Here is an 18,183-nt window from a genome sequence, read left to right on the forward strand (position 1 = left end):
AAGCTAAAGCATGCCTAATGTCAATATGATAAGTTGGCCCTAGGAGGTTGGGAACTCGGCCAACTACACCGGGAAAGGACCAAATTTGGAAAGAAGTTCAAAAGTTTAAGGAGGAAGACTCCTCGGAGACCCTCGCCCACGATGAAGGCCGACCGGAACGACCCCCGAAAAGATCCTCAAAATAGAAGTTTCCGCCCACGCCCCGCCTACGGCACGCCCCATATGAATATGCATTGATATGATGTAATTCCAAACCTAAACTGTATAAAAGGCATGCTTTTGTTGTAAGACTTTGGAAAACTCCCTTTAGAGATTTCCCCAACGTGCACGTTGCTAATAAAATACCTCCTGTCTATCTGACTTAAACTGCGTCTCTTAGACAGTTATTCATCGCCTTTTGGGGCAAAATTCGGCATCAGTTCTGGCGACCCAGGTGGGACGAAACAGGAGACTCAGACTTTGAGGGGTTCCCTCCGAAGAGCCGGTCCGGGGCCGGGACCCTCTGGGGCCCCTGACGGATTTTTGTCAGAAGAGACTCCCCTCCCGGACCAGCGCTCTTCGGCAGAGGAAGGATTCCCTGCATCTCCTGCTCCAATTAAGAGGTATTTTTAATTGTTTATTGGTTTTGGTTTAAAGCGCTTTATTGGGACACGGGGGTCAGACGTGACCACCGAAGGGTAAACCAGGGGACGCCCTGGTAAAAATCCCTAATTGGTACCATTTGTGTTCGATATCTCGGACATCATAGGTTTTGGTACTATTGGTGTTTGTCCCTAATTGGTACCATTTGTGTTCGATATCTCGGACATCATAGGTTTTGGTACTATTGGTGTTTGTCCCTAATTGGTACCATTTGTGTTCGATATCTCGGACATCATAGGTTTTGGTACCATTGGTGTTTGTATGTGTTTTGTGTGTTCGTTTTATGTGTTTGTTGCAAAGTTTTATAGGAGACATCTTGTCACTCTTTATGTAATAGATTGAAACGCGCATTGTGCTGTCTACGTGCCTTGAATTTGGGAAGCCGGTACTTCACAGTTTGAGGGCGACTTTTTTTTGTGACAAAACCTGGTAAAACAATTTTATTTTATAAGTGTGTGTTGTATGTGAGGGTGAGTGAGACGCAGCGTAGCTGCGAAGCGAGAGGGAGTCCTGCTCCGCATTTCCTGTTCTTCGCGAGAAGCCAGGTCGGAAACGGACGAAGCGATTGAGATTGTGTGCATGAAGTGTTAAAATATATCAGCATATCGTGGTTGCGAGAGAGGGACTGTTTCGGTTAACAGAAAACGCAGATACAGGGGATAGTCATGGGAGGTCAACAGAGTAAGGACGTAAATATGAAAACCCCCTTAGGGTGCATCCTAAAGCATTGGAAGGACCTGGGAGGGAGTCCGGGGTTGGAAGGAGGGCAGCCCATTAAAATCAGAGATTGACGGGAGAAAAAACAGCCCTCAGGGACTAGATAGTCCACAGGGGTCAGGGAGCTACATGAATGCTGACAGCCCACCCACACTGGAGGTTGAGGGGGAGGAAGGCAGTGGGTCAGAAGCAGAGAGCCGAAGGGAGGCACGTAGCATACCCGAGCTCAGTCCATATGGAGATAGCAACACCTCCAGAAATGGAGGCGTCTGTAGAATGGAAACCAGTGCACCAAGGACTGGGGATAAAAGCAATTCACCGGGAGGCGACGTCCCTAAATTGAGATACAGCAAGAAGAATGATAATGAGGCATACGAAAGGGAGGCAGAGAGTAACTCACAGAAACTGAACATAGTAATTCAGATAGAGGATAAGAGAAGTGGAGGGGGAGCAGAGGATGAGAGGAACCGCAGCCCGGGACAGGATAAGAGCTGGCAGATACAAAAGAGGCGACAGACGCAGGATGAGAATCGGATGGATTGTGTGATAGAGATAGGAGAGGAAAATGAAGAGCAGGAAGGGGGAAAGAAGAAAGAGAAGAGAAAGAATAGGGAAAGCATTGAGGCACAGGAAGAAAATCCCGGGGAGGGGACCAGTCACTCGTATTACACCAGATCTGTGGCACGGGGGGAAGCAAAGCAAGGGGAGAAAGGGAATCGCACGATAGCTCCTCTCCGACAAGTTATGCCAATAGTAGGGGAAAAGACTAGAGTAAAGGTGCCATTCTCGACGAGTGATTTGAACAATTGGAGGGATGAGGCAAGGAACTTCAGGAGGAATCCAGAGGGAGTAGCAAAGAGGTTTGAACTAATGGCAAAGAACTTAGATATTGATTGGGAGGATATAGAAGTGATGTTGTCAGAGTTGACAGATACGGAAAGGGAACTCGTATTGGAAACGGGGAGGCGACATGCCCAACTATTATCGGGGAGACTAGAAGATAATTTTCCCAGCAGTAAACCAGAGTGGGACCCGGGCAACGCGGAACACTATCAACGGCTAGTGCAGTATAGAGCTAGGGGAGGGTAAAAAGGAATTAGACTTTTTGATTGATACGGGAGCAACCTTTTCGGTTTTAAATCAAGAATTTGTACCTAAAAGTGATGAATTTGTGCAAGTTGTGGGAGCAACAGGCCAACCAGAAAAGGCTTACTTTTGAAACCCATTAAATACAAAATTGGGAAGCAAATGGGAATTCATCAGTTCCTGTATTTACCAAATTCACCAAAACCCCTACTAGGGAGAGACTTATTGGAGAACTTGGGGGCCGTAATAAAGTTTAACAAAGACCAATTGGAGTTTCAAGTAAATGAAGAACAACTGATTACAGCTCTAAGCCTAACGATCAGTTGTGTGGAGCCTAAACCTGAAAGCCACAATTTCGAGCAAATCCTGAGCAAGATGTACCCATTGGTGTGGGCTACTGATATACCTGGAAAATCAAAACAAGCAGCACCGATTGTCGTTGAACTTAAAGCTGGGACAAAACCGGTGAGAAAGAAACAATACCCTCTGAGGATAGAAGATAGGAAAGGGATTGAGCCCACAATCAGAAGGTTTATGGAACTGGGGTTATTGGTAGAATGCGAATCAGATTTTAATACACCAATCCTGCCAGTCAAGAAACCTAATGGAACCTATAGGTTAGTCCAGGATCTGAGAGCAGTAAATGAAATAACTAAGGCATTGCATCCGGTAGTTGCTAACCCATACACGCTTTTGACCAGACTGAAGGAGAATTTGGCCTGGTTCACCGTATTAGATTTAAAAGACGCGTTCTTTTGCCTCCCCTTAGCTCTCGAGAGTCAAAAGATTTTTGCCTTTGAGTGGGAATCTGTAGATAGTGGAAGAAAGACCCAACTCACCTGGACAGTGTTGCCCCAAGGGTGGTGCAATTCCCCTACGATTTTTGGGAATCAGTTAGCCAAGGAACTAGAACAGTGGGAAAGGCCGCTGGGAGATGGCACCCTTCTGCAGTACGTAGACGACCTCCTAATAGCAACAGCGACAGAGGAAGAATGCATTGAATGGACCATTTCCTTGCTGAATTTCCTGGGTTTAAATGGATATCGAGTCTCTCGACAGAAAGCACAGCTGGTACAGACACAAGTGGTGTACCTGGGATACGAAGTCTCCAGAGGACAGCGATCCCTGGGAGCAGCTAGGAAAGAGGCCATCTGCCAGATGCCCAAACCAGAGACGGTGAGAGATCTGCGCGCCTTTTTGGGGATGACAGGTTGGTGTCGGTTATGGATCTACCAGTACGGGATACTCGCTAAACCACTGTATGATTTGTTGAAGGAGGCTAAGAGCATCCTAGTTTGGACTCCCGAGGCAGAAGAAGCCTTCAAGAAGCTGAAGATGGAACTAATGAGAGCACCAGCCTTAGGTCTCCCAGACGTATCAAAACCATTCTGGCTGTTCTCCCACGAACGACAAGGGATGGCCTTAAGAGTCCTAGCACAGCAGCTGGGACCGCACAAGAGAGCTGTGGCCTACTTCTCTAAGCGATTGGATGAAGTAAGCAAAGGATGGCCAGGCTGTCTGAGGGCAGTGGCCGCAGTGATAATTAACATAGAAGAGGCCAGGAAGCTCACGCTGGGCCAAAAGGTGACTGTACTAGTATCCCACACCGTGTCAGCTGTGCTGGAACAGAAAGGCAACCATTGGTTGTCGCCTTCCAGATTCCTAAAATACCAGGCCGTTCTGGCTGAATCAGATGACGTAACCATTCAGGTAACTAACATTGTGAACCCAGCTTCATTTCTAGAAGGAAGAGCCCCGGCAGAACCCATCGAACATGACTACCTGGAGACAATTGAAGCTGTCTATTCCAGTCGCCCGGACCTCAAAGAAGAGCCGTTCGAAGATGCGGACAACTGGTTCTCAGATGGCAGCAGCTTCGTGAAGCAAGGAGTAAGAATGGCTGGTTATGCGGTCACTACTACAGAAAGGGTAATTGAGTCGAACCCCTTACCCACAGGAACTTCAGCCCAGAAGGCAGAACTGATAGCTCTGACTCGAGCTCTGGAATTGGCAGAGAATATGCAAATCAATATATGGACAGACTCTAAATATGCCTTTTCTGTTGTACATGCTCATGGGGCCATCTGGAAAGAAAGAGGACTGTTGACTACACAAGGAAAAACAGTCAAACATGCAGAAGAGGTTCTGCGATTGCTAGAGGCGGTCCAACTCCCAGCTCAAGTGGCCATAATGCATTGTAAGGGATATCTGAAAGGCAATACTATTCCAGAAATAGGAAATAGAAAGGCAGATACAGAGGCCAAATTGGCTGCCACAAAGTCTAGGGAAGTGGGAATAATGGCCCTAATACCAGGAGACCTGGATATCAGTATCAAGCCAGATTACCAGGAATCAGACCATAAATGGATTCAAAGAAATAAGGGCAAAATATTAGAAAATGGTTAGGGTCAATTGGAAACAGGGCAGTTAGTAGTACCAGGAAATGTGATGTGGCAGTTTGTAAAAGCAGAACATGAGAAGGCCCATTGGGGTTTGGATCCGCTTTACCAATATTTGCAAACCAGGATAGCAGGACCGAAATTATTTACTACTATAAAGCACGTAACATCCCAGTGCGAACGGTGCCTGAGAAATAACCCGAATACGAGAACCAAGATACACCAAGGAGCCATAAGTCGAGGTAAATTCCCAGGTGAAGTATGGCAAATTGATTTTTCTGAGCTCCCAAGAAAAGAGGGGCTCCGATATTTGTTGGTATTAACTGATACATTTTCTGGGTGGCCTGAAGCATTCCCTTGCAGGACAAACAAGGAAAGAGAAGTGACCGAAATACTGTTGAATGAAATCATTCCGCGGTTTGGGGTACCGAAGAGTATTTCCTCGGATAGGGGTACACACTTCTGTGCGAAAGTGGTGAGAGCAATAAGCAAAGCATTATGGTATCAAGCCTTGCCTATTGCTCTGCTGAGGCTGAGAGTCAAACCAAGGTCAAAAGAGAAGCTAAGCCCATTCGAAATCCTGTATGGTAGACCTTATGCTATGCAAGTTGTAAACGGGGATGCCATAGGCCAAATCGGTAACCAGTACATTTATGATTATGTAATTACAGTGGGGAAACAATTGGATAAGAATGCTACCGTGGTAATAGAGCACCAACCTAAACAACCTGATTGTAAATTGCATCCGTTTAACCCCGGTGATTGGGTGTATGTTAAGAATCTTTTAGGAAAACCCCTACAAGAGAAGTGGGAAGGACCTTTCCAAGTGCTGCTGACTACCTTCACCGCGGTCCGGATCAAGGAGCGACCTACGTGGATTCATTACTCGCGGGTCAAGAAAGCTCCGGAGAGTAAACAAGAGGAACGGACATCATGACCTTGACTTCACCTCAAGCCCTTTCAACCCTGATCATTGGACTCTCGATAAGTATAGTTCTTCCCCGAGACTCTGACCCGATAGATCCATGGTCTCACGCACACCAGTGTATCCACCCGGAATGGGGAGCGAAGGGACCCTATTTCGAGGTATATGCCCTACGTAACAATCAGCCATACGCAAGTAAATTATGGCATCAATCTTCCATGGTAGCATACAAGGGAGACCAAATCCAAATTGGGTGTCGAGAGCTTGACTCAGTGGAAGGAAGAACAAAGCAGCTAGTATTGACAATTCGATCCTTGGGGAAGTCAGCATCCGAACATAACTTAATTACTTTTAGTCCGGTAAAAATGGGTAAGCCCACTATTTGGAGGCAGCAAAAGGGCCCAATTTCATGTCGGTGGAGTGATTTCCGGGAAGATCCAACCGGATCACAGCCCCAAAGACTTGCCCCAAGAAACCACTCCACCAGCGGAATGCAAACAATGTTTGGGCCAGTTATGATTATATCAAAAATAAGTGGCAATCGGTTAGCACAGAGACATGTATTCCTAGAGGACAGCTAAGTTATGTTTGCGAAAACGCTGTAGTAGAGGCAGAAGATTTATGCTTAGATGCTGAGAATAGAGTGTGCACCTTTGAAGTGCTTTTGCGTAATCGAACACAGTCACAAGTTTACTATATAGGGAATGGGTGTGCTTGCGTACGGACAGCCTGTGACAATGTCACTATAGATAATTGCCAAGAGGAAACTAACAATACTAACTTTTGTGTACGCAACTTTACCAAAATAGTGGGTTGCGATTTTCATTATACTGTCCCAATAACTACTCAACAGCTAATTAACACAGATTTTAACCTGTATCGAGAAATACCAGAATTGCAAATAGGGATGGATGTCAAAATTCTCAAAGCAATGCTCGCACACCCTAAAGTAAAGGAATTGGTGCAAAGAGTGAATCAAACAACTACACGGATGGTATGGCAGGTAGAACATGATTCAGAAAGAATAAAGAATGTCCTCACCGAAGTAGAACAAGTAGGCCAGCATCATTGGTGGGATATCTTCACAGGATTTTCCCCAACAGCCACACAGGTTTTCAATTACCTGGTGCCCCCAATGATATTGGTAGTTGGAGCCTTGTTGGTTTAAACTTTTACAAATATTTTTATGTGGTGGAAGCTAAGGATCATAATGAAAAGGACCCAAATGGTTTGGGCTATGGTACGAGCGCATCAGCGCTCTTAGGATTAGACATCAGCACTCTTAGGATCAGACCTTGACGAAAGAATTCGTAAGTCATAAGAAAAGGGGGGAATGAAGCCATAAAATAGATAGCCTTCGAGAAATAATGGGTTAAAACATAGAATATGAAGGGAACATCTGGAAGTAATAAACACAACGAAAGAGAAGGATAAAAAAAATCACCGGACTAAGCGTAATTTAAGCTGAAGCTAAAGCATGCCTAATGTCAATATGATAAGTTGGCCCTAGGAGGTTGGGAACTCGGCCAACTACACCGGGAAAGGACCAAATTTGGAAAGAAGTTCAAAAGTTTAAGGAGGAAGACTCCTCGGAGACCCTCGCCCACGATGAAGGCCGACCGGAACGACCCCCGAAAAGATCCTCAAAATAGAAGTTTCCGCCCACGCCCCGCCTACGGCACGCCCCATATGAATATGCATTGATATGATGTAATTCCAAACCTAAACTGTATAAAAGGCATGCTTTTGTTGTAAGACTTTGGAAAACTCCCTTTAGAGATTTCCCCAACGTGCACGTTGCTAATAAAATACCTCCTGTCTATCTGACTTAAACTGCGTCTCTTAGACAGTTATTCATCGCCTTTTGGGGCAAAATTCGGCATCAAAGGTAAAATGATTAAGAAAAACATTCTAATAGTGTTACAATCTAATTTCTAATTTTCAATTTCACGTTGTCTTCTACACCACCTGTGGCAAGTGAAAGCACAGAAACAGTTTAGCATAAAGAAAGCAATGACAGCATGGATTGGCTCTCAGTGTCTGGAGATTTGAGATGTTATAAATTTGTATTGTGATATTGGCTTTCGCAGATGAATCTTATATGTTAAATACTTTTTAGCTATGTATGTACTTTTTTCTTACTAACAAGTCTTAAGCTTAAAAGAATTTTCTAGGTACAAGGCAAGGAAACCCCAGAGGGCAAGGACAGTGGGGCCCAAGCTGTTATCAGGAGAACAATAGAGCCCAAACTGTTATCAGCGAAAGATATGAAGCCCAGATACCCTCAGAGGAAGGATGACGGGGGCCGGACTGTTATCAACAATGACCATTTGCAAGAGAAAGGAAACCAAACTCCAAAATAATGCTCATCAGCAAGAATAATGATGACCAGCAAAAATAGTGCTGACCAGCAGAAAATTAAGTTGTGCAAAAGCATGATCTAAGAAGGCAGAACCAGGGAGGGGACACGCTTTGAATATGCATTAACCCCTCACAGCAGGAGGGGATAAAAAGAGTGTTCCTGGGATACCAGGTGTGTTCCTGGCAACTCACCAGGGCACCCGGCCGTTTTAACCCTTTGCTTTATTTCTTTTGTCTCCTAATTGTCTTTTTATTTATATTAAATTCTTTTTATAATTTATTAAGTGAATCTCGTTTTTAAGAATTTGGGGGGCTCTGTCTGGGATAAGTACCTCACCTCTAGGACCACCGGAGATCCAGAACGGGGAAACAGGCGCGCCCCTGCTGAGTTAAGGAGACCCCGCTCCGTTTCTCCTAGCATGGGCCAAGCGGCTGCAGGTCAAAACCCCGAGGACAAGAAGGAGAAGAAATAAAGCAAAGGAAAGGGGAAAAGGCTCCCTAAACCGCGGTATTTTTGCTCCATAATTCTTGTGCACGAAGACCCAAAGAAGAAAACGGATTGTAAGTAATCTTTGGGGGAGCGGGAAGCGGGGGTTTCAAGATACCCCCGGGGTTACTGGGACTGGGTCTCAGGGGAGGGGTTAGCCCCTCGGGAAAGGGAGCCGAAGGTTTTCCTGGCAAAATCCACTGGGAAAACAAAGTAAAATGTAGATTCTCTAAGACTTTGTCAAGTTGAGGATTAAATCCAATAAATTTGGATTTAAAACTGCCAAATTGAGGAATAATCCAAGAAACTTGAGATATTTGACATATTACAGTGCCCATGGGTGGATATTAACAAGTAACTGGGAAATAAAGAGTACCTTATTGTCTTGCTGTGACTGGGTGGAGTTGAATGAACAGATGTTAGAATGCGTAAATAGGTGTGATTGTTGCGTTAAAGTTTGGGGTTTTTTTTTTGGAATTGTGTTGCTAAAGAGGAAAGGTTTTCTGTGCTGTGCTGGAGTAAGAGTGAACACGAGTCGATGTTTCCACAGGGACTGGATCACGGTGGGGACACATGGAGTGATTCGCTTCCTCCCTGCGAGCTCCTGTCTAGGAGCCCCAGGGTGGCAAACCAGAACTGGGGCTTGTAACCCAGGGGCCGCGGGGGTGCTGTATCAAATCTGTTCTCAGCAGGATAGCGGCTCTGGTCTCAGAGCAGAGCCAAGGTTATCTTTAGTGGTGATCTTCACGCCTTTCCCCCCCCCGGGCAACAAGAGCTGCTTGTGGGGGAAGGTCGCTTTGGTGAGCTGGTATGTGATTCAGCGTTTGGAGTTGTTTGTTTTTTGGTTTTTTGGGGTTTTTTTTTAGAAGTTTTTTTTGCCCCACTGTGGCGGCGGTGAAAGGTTTTTCTGGGAGACCGTGCTCCCAGAGCTACTCCCCATCGAGCTATTGAGATGGAGTGGCGGGTCAGCCTCAGGAGTGCAGGGACTCCTGCAGCTCCAGCCGGCGGTGAGTCGGGCCGAACCCTGATAAGATCCGGGCACGGAGGGTGCCCTGAGGGGATGAGCTCAGCTCGTCCCTTTTGAGTAAGGCAAGAGCAAAGGCCGTTTAGGTCTTGGTGCCCCTGGATTGTTTAAACTTATTTTGGAGCTCTCAAGCCGCAGAGCTGTGTTTAGGTTGTTCTGGTGGCTGCAGGCAGGCTGGATTGAACCACAGATGCTGGTTCGGGTTCCCGGCTCCAGGCACAGGGGGATCGGAGGAGCTCTCAGTGACTCCTGGAACCTCCTGAAGCTGTGAAACAGGTCGGGAACATGCCCAATGGTGAGAGAGCTGAGTGAGTCCCTCTGGGACCCAGGTTTTCTAGGCCGGGGTCTTATGAGACCTCGGGCACATTAAGTTCTGTGATTCCGGGAGTAAAAACTGGTGTCAAACTGTCTCAGAGAGCTTTTTCTTAGCCAGATGTGTGAGTGAGATATGGAGCAGTACTGGCGTATGGTATCAGCTCCAAACCAAGGGAGCTGCAAGTTGCAAGCCTTTGTTTTCCCGGGTTCTGAGAGAATTCCGTGTGTGATTGTGTGGTGGGCTTCTGCAGCAGTAAGCTGTGTCGGTGCTTAAAATTTGAAATTTCAGGAAAAACAGAGAAGTTTGGAGGGGGGCTTAGAAGAATTCCAAGAAATGCATCCTGGGAGAAAGTAGAAAAAGAAGTAAGCTCTGTTTGTTTTTTTTTTCTTGAGTGACTGCAATATTTATTTTGTAGAGAAACAAACCAATTTCTTAGTATGCCTTCCAATTTCTTTACTTTAGTGAATATCGTAGAATTTTGTGGTTGATTTTAATTTTAAAGGCAAGTTACAGTAATTTGCATAGTAGTCACTTCTTGAGGTGAAAACTTACCAGTTTGTCAATAAGTGTTAGAGCTGTTAACCCTAATGTTGTTTGTGTCCCGTGCTGATGGGCACAGCCCATGGTTCTTAACAGCAGAACCTGGTGCCAGCCTAAAAGCAAAATCCTGTAGATTGTTGTAAATCTTTTTACTGCTGCTGAAAATTATTTTGTCTCTCTTTTCACAATATGAAATGCTGATCATCTCTCTGATGATTTCTAAAGAGTTCTTGTGATGGTGTGTTTAGCTGAAGATCAGGCTCAGAACTGCCATGATTTCTTGTTCTTTTGAATTTGCCAAGAGAGTGCACATGTCTCTAGGAGTTCTTGTGTTGTTTTGTAGCTGTGCTTATTACAGAAGCAGAAGTAGACCCAGTTAAAAGATTAGAATTAAGATTGTTGGTGTTTTGAATTGAGAAGAGAGTTGTAAAGACTCTAAACTTAGTCTATTTTAATAAATACATGTGTTAATTTAAAAATTAGTCTTATTTTGTGAAAGAAGAGTTTGAAAACAATTGTAAGACTGGTTCTTGCTATAGATGGTTCATAGTATATAAGCTGCAAGTACTGTTGAAACATAAAGGTATTGTCAGAAACTTGTCAATGTATCTAAATGCCTGTAAAAATAAAAGACCTGATCATATCTTGTCATGAGAAAAGTTACACTAGAGATTATTCACATTAAGCAGCTGTGTGAGAATAGACTCCTTTGTACTTGTAGAAGAAAATTTAGAGAAGAATGATGTCTGTGTCTTCATTTCTAGCTTGACTGAAGATCTGTTCAAGGGAGTAGAAATAGTAACTGCAGGTTTGTTTTAGTAAGTAAAGGTAGCTGGCTAGCTGACTGGTCTCTGTGTCTAGCGCCTTTGATGGCTTTGGGGAGGGTCCCCAAAAGGAGGTGTTGGAATTTGTAGTTGATTCTGAAGCAGAGTAATTTGTGTAGTAGAGATTCTGGAGGGATGTGGTGTAAAGAGTGGCAAGATGATAGTGGCAGAGAGAGAGAGAGAGGTCTGTGATCCCTTTCATTAGAGTTATAAAGATTTTTAGAAAGAGAGCGAAAAATGTCTTGTTGGCTCCAAAGAATGAGCACTGGCTTGTGAGGAGAGAAACTTTCAAGTGCGATTAGAGGTGAGAATTGTGCTCGAAATAAGAGATGTTAGGAGCATCTGGAGCGCTGGGTTTAGGTGTGGTTTTATTGCTTTTATGTAAAGCGGCTGCAGCAGGACCCGGTCCCTGTGAGTGGCGAACAGTGGGGCCCGGAGCGGTGGTTCCCGGTCCTCTCCCACCCGATGTGAAAGGTGCAGAGCGCGGTTCGTGAGGGGCGCTGCTGGAGCGGGACCTGCCGTGTCTGTGCCGGGGTCTCGAGGGGTGCGGGGTGCCGGCAGCGCTCGCCGGCCCGGCAGCGGTGCTGGGTGAGGATTGCTGCTGAGGAGTGAGCTGGCCCAGCAGAGGAGCCCCACACCAGAGCGCTGTGGACTCCGGGCTCTGCCCCTCGGCTGTGGTGGGAGCTGAGTGTGCTTGAACATGCCAGTCCTGTGTGTGAAGGGACGGCGCAGCGGAGAGAGGGGACATGGGCTTTGCCCCACGGTCAGCACGGAAGTGACTGGCAAGGACGCAAGTGGGCCCCTGCAGAGCGAGCTGCTGAATAGAGCCTGCTCGGCCCAGAGCTGCGGCAGCAGAGGGGGAGAGAAATGGCCTGAAAAACTGCTGGGAATGGGAAAGAAGGAACGGAACAAAAGCCGAGAAACAAACCAGTGTGATAGGACCAAAGCAAAAGCAGTCTTGCTTGTTAGGTTCTGAAAACCTCATCAAGGTGTTTAATTTCTTGAAATAAGATCTCTTTTTTTTTCTCTTATTTTTTTCCCTTCTTTTCTTTTACTCTTGTTAAAAAGAAGGGGTTTGTTTTAAGAAACTGATAAAAAAAAAGTTTGTGAAGCTAAACAAGTAAATATTAACCAAAGAATAAAAAGGTAATAAATGTAATTTATTTGAAGTTAAGACTAACCTAGCCGTTCTTGTTTAACTAATTTGAACGCGCAGAAAGAGATTTGCTCCTAAGTTTAATGTTAAATTTCGTTTTAACCCAAGAATTTTAAAGAATACTGATGGAAAATTTTGATGTGATGTTTTCACTCTCCCTGTGTTATTAAGAAATTGTTTTCAGGTACTACTGATAATTAAGGCAGAGAAGCTGCAATCTGGACCAAAGAGTGAAGTTGGATTCACACCAATAAGATCAAAAGACCTGAGGACTGGACTGTAACACCCAAACCCAGTGATAGCAAATGTACTCTTGAGCAGAGACCGGCGATAATGAACTGAAACAATCCAAATGATCCAAGGAATGAGCTAAGAATCACGCCTAACTGAGAAGTAAGACCAAGCCTGTATCAGTAGTTTCAAGTCCTGCCTGGACAAGTTCTGGGACACTTTCGATATCCACCTTGGGGGGGAAAACTCCCACTCCAAACAGGAGGACTGGGGCTGTTTTGGTCGGGAAATCCTCGTATATTTTTGCTTTTGCCTGTGATTTGTATAAAAGAGGGGGGAGAACCACAACTTCCATCAGTACCACATCATATACCTTGTCTAAATCATCCTAATACGAGACATGCTATCTGGATTAAATATAAGTGTTTAAATTAGAGAATAATAAGTATTGTGGTTCACAAAGTTAAGCCTCTCATTGCAGGAAGTGTTAGGTGCCAAATCTATTAAAAATAACTTAAATGATAACTTTTTTTTACAGATGGGCAATTACTAGTGCGTGTTGAGTGGGAAATACCTGAGGAACGGTGGGAAACTGCTGTTAAAAGGTGTCAAAAGAAATTTGCTTGGAAATTACAAAAGAGGAAGTGACAAGGAAATAGGGGGCAAGACCAGACTGACCACTACAACTCGCCACCGAGAAGAATATAAAACACCTGCTGTGAGCTGCAACCTCATAGGCAGGATTGGTGGGGGTGTAAGCCATACTGGACCCCTATTATTCCTTCTTCTGTCACTTATCCTTTTCCATTTTGGGACACCAGCAAAGCCATGTTACAAATGCTATCGAAAGCTTTACATGGAAAGACACCGGGGTTTCTTTCTTATTACCCACACCAGTATCAATAATCACTGCTATAACCCATCCAAATTAAGTACCTGTATGCATAAAAGGGAAAATATTAGACCACAGAAAATCTAGGAACAAGTAGTAACAGATTAGAAAACAACTGCCCAAAAGGAGAAAAAGATGGATTTGCTTCACAGTTGTTGCCAGGAGAAATAACCAAGATTTGGTAAGAGAGCAAATGGTAAGTGAAAAGATAAAGCCAACACAGCAACCTAGACCTGTATTAACCTCATATCAGGACCTGTAAGCAAAGCTCAAACAGCAATTAAATGGTGAAAATTTCTTCATGAAGTGAGAAATACTCCTGGTAAAAAGTATAAAGTTGGTAATAAAACTTGTACATAGTAAGTTCCAGAGAAACCAACTCTGTATTAGACCCAAAGGAAAGTAAAAGAAAAATTGTGTACATGGTAATAGAACCAGATTCTCCCAGTGTAATAGTACAGGGAAAAATCCTTACTCTGGAATCCCAGAAATAGCCAAATTTTGGGGAAACATAAATCAACAGAAAAATGACTATTAGAAAGCACCAGATGTCTTATTTTGGGATATGTGAGAAAAAGGCATACCCAAAGCTCCCTTCGCAATGGAAGGGGAGTTGTACTCTGAAAATGATTCAACCAGGATTTTTCCTTTTGTCAGGACGAGACAAATCAATTGGGGGTGTTGGTTTTTGAGGTCCTAAAAAGAAATAAAAGAGAATGGTTTTGAGCACCTCAAAAATGGAGAGATGAGAAATGGCCCCTGAACGCATATTGGAAACATTCTTGGGCACAAGATGGAAGTTGGGGATATCGAACCCCAATTTTTGCATTATGAAACTCCAAACTGTTGTAGAAATCATAACCAATAAAACAGCTGGGGCTATGGAACTAATAGCCATTCAGAGATGAAAAGCCAGAGCTGCAATATATCAGAGTAAGCTGGCTTTAGACTATTTATTGGCTAAAAGAAGGGGTGTTCTGTGAGAAAATTAATACATAAGATTGTTGTTTTCAATGACAATAAAAATGCCATTCTAGATATCGCCAAGGGTATCAGAAAAATGGCCCATGTGCCAGTCCAAAAATGAAAATCAGTAATGACCACTAATTGGTGGGATAATGTATTGGGGATAAAGTAGTAGAAGAAGCTAAGTTTCTTCCCCTTGTAGCAGTGCTACAGCTGGTTTAATATTTCTTCTTTGTTTAATCCCCTGTTTAAATTGGCTGATCACCAGTATATTTTAGGGCATAGCAAATGCCTACAGACTTGAAATTGGTTACATCTGGAATGGCGAAAACAAAAAAATCATGGTATTAAGAAAAGAAAATAATGTGAAAGATCCGTTGGAAGAAGCTAAATTGATTTGTGAAAAAAATGAACGAGTGCTAGAATCTAGAAAACAAGAATTATTGCTCAAGCCAAATGATTTATAAAAAAAGGAGGGGTTTGTTATAAATTTGTATTGTGATATTGGCTTTCGCAGATGAATCTTATATGTTAAATACTTTTTAGCTATGTATGTACTTTTTTCTTACTAACAAGTCTTAAGCTTAAAAGAATTTTCTAGGTACAAGGCAAGGAAACCCCAGAGGGCAAGGACAGTGGGGCCCAAGCTGTTATCAGGAGAACAATAGAGCCCAAATTGTTATCAGCGAAAGATATGAAGCCCAGATACCCTCAGAGGAAGGATGACGGGGGCCGGACTGTTATCAACAATGACCATTTGCAAGAGAAAGGAAACCAAACTCCAAAATAATGCTCATCAGCAAGAATAATGATGACCAGCAAAAATAGTGCTGACCAGCAGAAAATTAAGTTGTGCAAAAGCATGATCTAAGAAGGCAGAACCAGGGAGGGGACACGCTTTGAATATGCATTAACCCCTCACAGCAGGGGGGGATAAAAAGAGTGTTCCTGGGATACCAGATGTGTTCCTGGCAACTCACCAGGGCACCCGGCCGTTTTAACCCTTTGCTTTATTTCTTCTGTCTCCTAATTGTCTTTTTATTTATATTAAATTCTTTTTATAATTTATTAAGTGAATCTCGTTTTTAAGAGAGAGTAGGGATGCCCATACAATTTCAGCAGGCAGTCTGTGGGTAGGCACTCAGGGCTTCCCCCGATGTCGACGCACGGCTACTGCTCCAGTCCACTCCTGCGGAGTGTCAGTCGCGGCTTCCCATCCTTCTCTTCCAGCTGAGATGTCTAAATCTCTGGAGCTTTAGAGACCTTGACTCGAGTGTGATGTGTCCACCCGTGTTAGCTGTCTTGACGGCTGTTTCTGTAGTCAGCAACACCTGGAAAGGTCCACGCCACTTAGCCACTAGGGGTGCTTCTTTCCACTCTTTAACTAGAATCCAGTCTCCTGGTTCGATATTATGCACAGCGAAGTCCAAAGGCAGGGTCTGTGTCAGCTGAGCTTCTTGTCGAAGAGATTTCACAAGAGACAGTATCCGAGCCACATACTGTTTCAGATATACATCACTTATCTCTACCCCCGCCCCAGGCTGAGAATTACAAGGATAAGGAATTCTAAACATCAATTCAAAAGGAGATAGTTGAATATCTTCCCTGGGTCTGGCTCTTATTCTTGCTAAAGCTAGTGGTAAGAGCCAGAGCCATGGCATTTTGGTTTCTATCACTAGCTTTAGAAGATGTTTTTTTATCTCTCCATTCATCCTTTCAACCTGGCCTGAGCTTTGGGGATGCCAGGGAGTGTGGAGGTTCCATTGTATCCCTAAAGCAGTCATTACTCCTTTAAGAATTTTTCCAGTAAAATGAGTTCCTCTATCTGAGTCTATTGCTTCTACCATCCCATATCTTGGAATTATTTGTTCCAAGAATACTTTAATAACTGACCCTGTGGTTGCTGAAACAGCAGGGAAGGCTTCTGGCCATCCTGTTAATTGACATATTATTACCAAAAGATATTTAAATCTCCCCACCCGGGGCATCTCAGTAAAATCTACTTGGCATCTTTGGAAGGGACATAGGGCCCAAGGCCTTTCACCCCTGGCCAGTTTCTTTGTAACTTTGTTATTTGTCTTAGCACAAATTAAACAACCATCAACAGCTCGTTTTGCTAGAACAAAAAGACCCACAGCAACATACATCTTGAGGAAGGTTTCTGCTATCCCTCGGGAGCCTTAATGACTCCCTTCGTGGAGCTGTTTTAGCAGTTGTAAGGCTAAAGCTTTCGGTATCCACTGCTTACCGTCTCTTGTACACCAATTACCCCCTCTTTATTCTGCCCCACTCTTTTTAACTATCTCAAGTTCTTCTGGTGGAAAAGACAGTTTCTCTGGCAAGGGGGCAATTACTGGGAGCAAGGGAAGTAACTTAGAGATTTCTGGCAACAGTGCAGCTTTTCGAGCTTCTTCATCAGCTAGTCTGTTTCCTATTGCCTCTTCTGAGCACCCTGCCTGGTGTCCCTTGATGTGTATTATTGCTACCTTTTTTGGTAAATTCACCACTTCCAATAGGCGGGAGATTAAGTTCTCATGAGCTAACGTTTTTCCTCTGCAGGTTAATAAACCTCTCTCTTCCCACAGTTTCCCAAATGCGTGTATCACACCATATGCATATTTAGAATCAGTAAAAACATTTACTGTCTTGTCTCGGTGTAACTCACAGGCTCTCACGAGTGCATACAGCTCAGCTGTCTGAGCTGACCAGGTGGGCGGTAACCTCCCCCCTTCCTTTAATTGCTTTCCATTCACGACAGTACCCTGTAAACCGTCTTCCTTTTATTACCCTTGAAGACCCATCAATAAACACGTTTTCTCCTTCAGGCCATGGAATGTCTCGCAAATCATTCCTTGCCCTAGTCTGCAGATCTATTACTTGAATACAATCATGGACTTTGCCTTGGCTCTCCTCCTCGGGGCCATTCAGACAGGAGGCTGGGTTAAAACCTTCCTTGCTTTTAAATTCTAAATCCTCCTGTTCTAATAGACACATCTCATATTGTAACAACCGAGAGCTGGTCATCCACTTAGAGGCTCTCTCAGTTAACAAAGCTTTAATCTGGTGTGAAACTTTAACAATCAGATAACCCCCCCCTTGTCAGCTTTCGAGCCTCAGCGACCATCAGCTCTGTGGCTGCACAGTTTTGCAGACAATGGGGCCAGCCTCTGGCCACCGGGTCTAACAGTTTTGAAAAATAGGCAACAGGTCTCTGTGTTCCCCCATGCTCTTGAACTAAAATTCTTTTTGCATGGCCTTGTGTAACATCTACATATAATTCAAATTATTTTTCTATATCTGGAAGAGCTAGGACTGGGGCTTTAACCAATTTGTCTTTTAATTTTTTAAAACTTTGTTCTCCTTCTGGTGTCCATACTACAACATTAGGACTGTCTTGTGTTAAAAAGCTATATAAAGGTCTGGCCACAACAGAAAAGTCTTCTATCCACACTCGGCAGTATCTTACCAACCCTAAAAACTGCCGCAATTCTCTTTTTGTTTGGGGTAATGGTACTTGTAGAATTCCTTGTATCCTTTCTGGATCAATACACCGTAACTCTCTAGTAAAAATATGCCCTAAATATTTGACCTGTTTCTCTACTAACTGTGCTTTCTTT

General features: G+C 44.0%; 1 long non-coding RNA gene across 1 annotated transcript; it reads left to right on the forward strand.

Annotated features, from left to right (window-relative positions):
- Positions 1-556: 556 nt before the first annotated feature.
- LOC131591667 (uncharacterized) lies at positions 557-5,706 on the forward strand. The gene is made up of 3 exons (XR_009280440.1): positions 557-602; positions 980-1,071; positions 5,623-5,706. It is a non-coding gene; the product is annotated as an uncharacterized LOC131591667 (long non-coding RNA).
- Positions 5,707-18,183: the final 12,477 nt, after the last annotated feature.

The sequence above is a fragment of the Poecile atricapillus genome, chromosome W (genome assembly GCF_030490865.1).
Source record: "Poecile atricapillus isolate bPoeAtr1 chromosome W, bPoeAtr1.hap1, whole genome shotgun sequence".
NCBI classification, from domain to species: Eukaryota; Metazoa; Chordata; class Aves; order Passeriformes; family Paridae; genus Poecile; species Poecile atricapillus.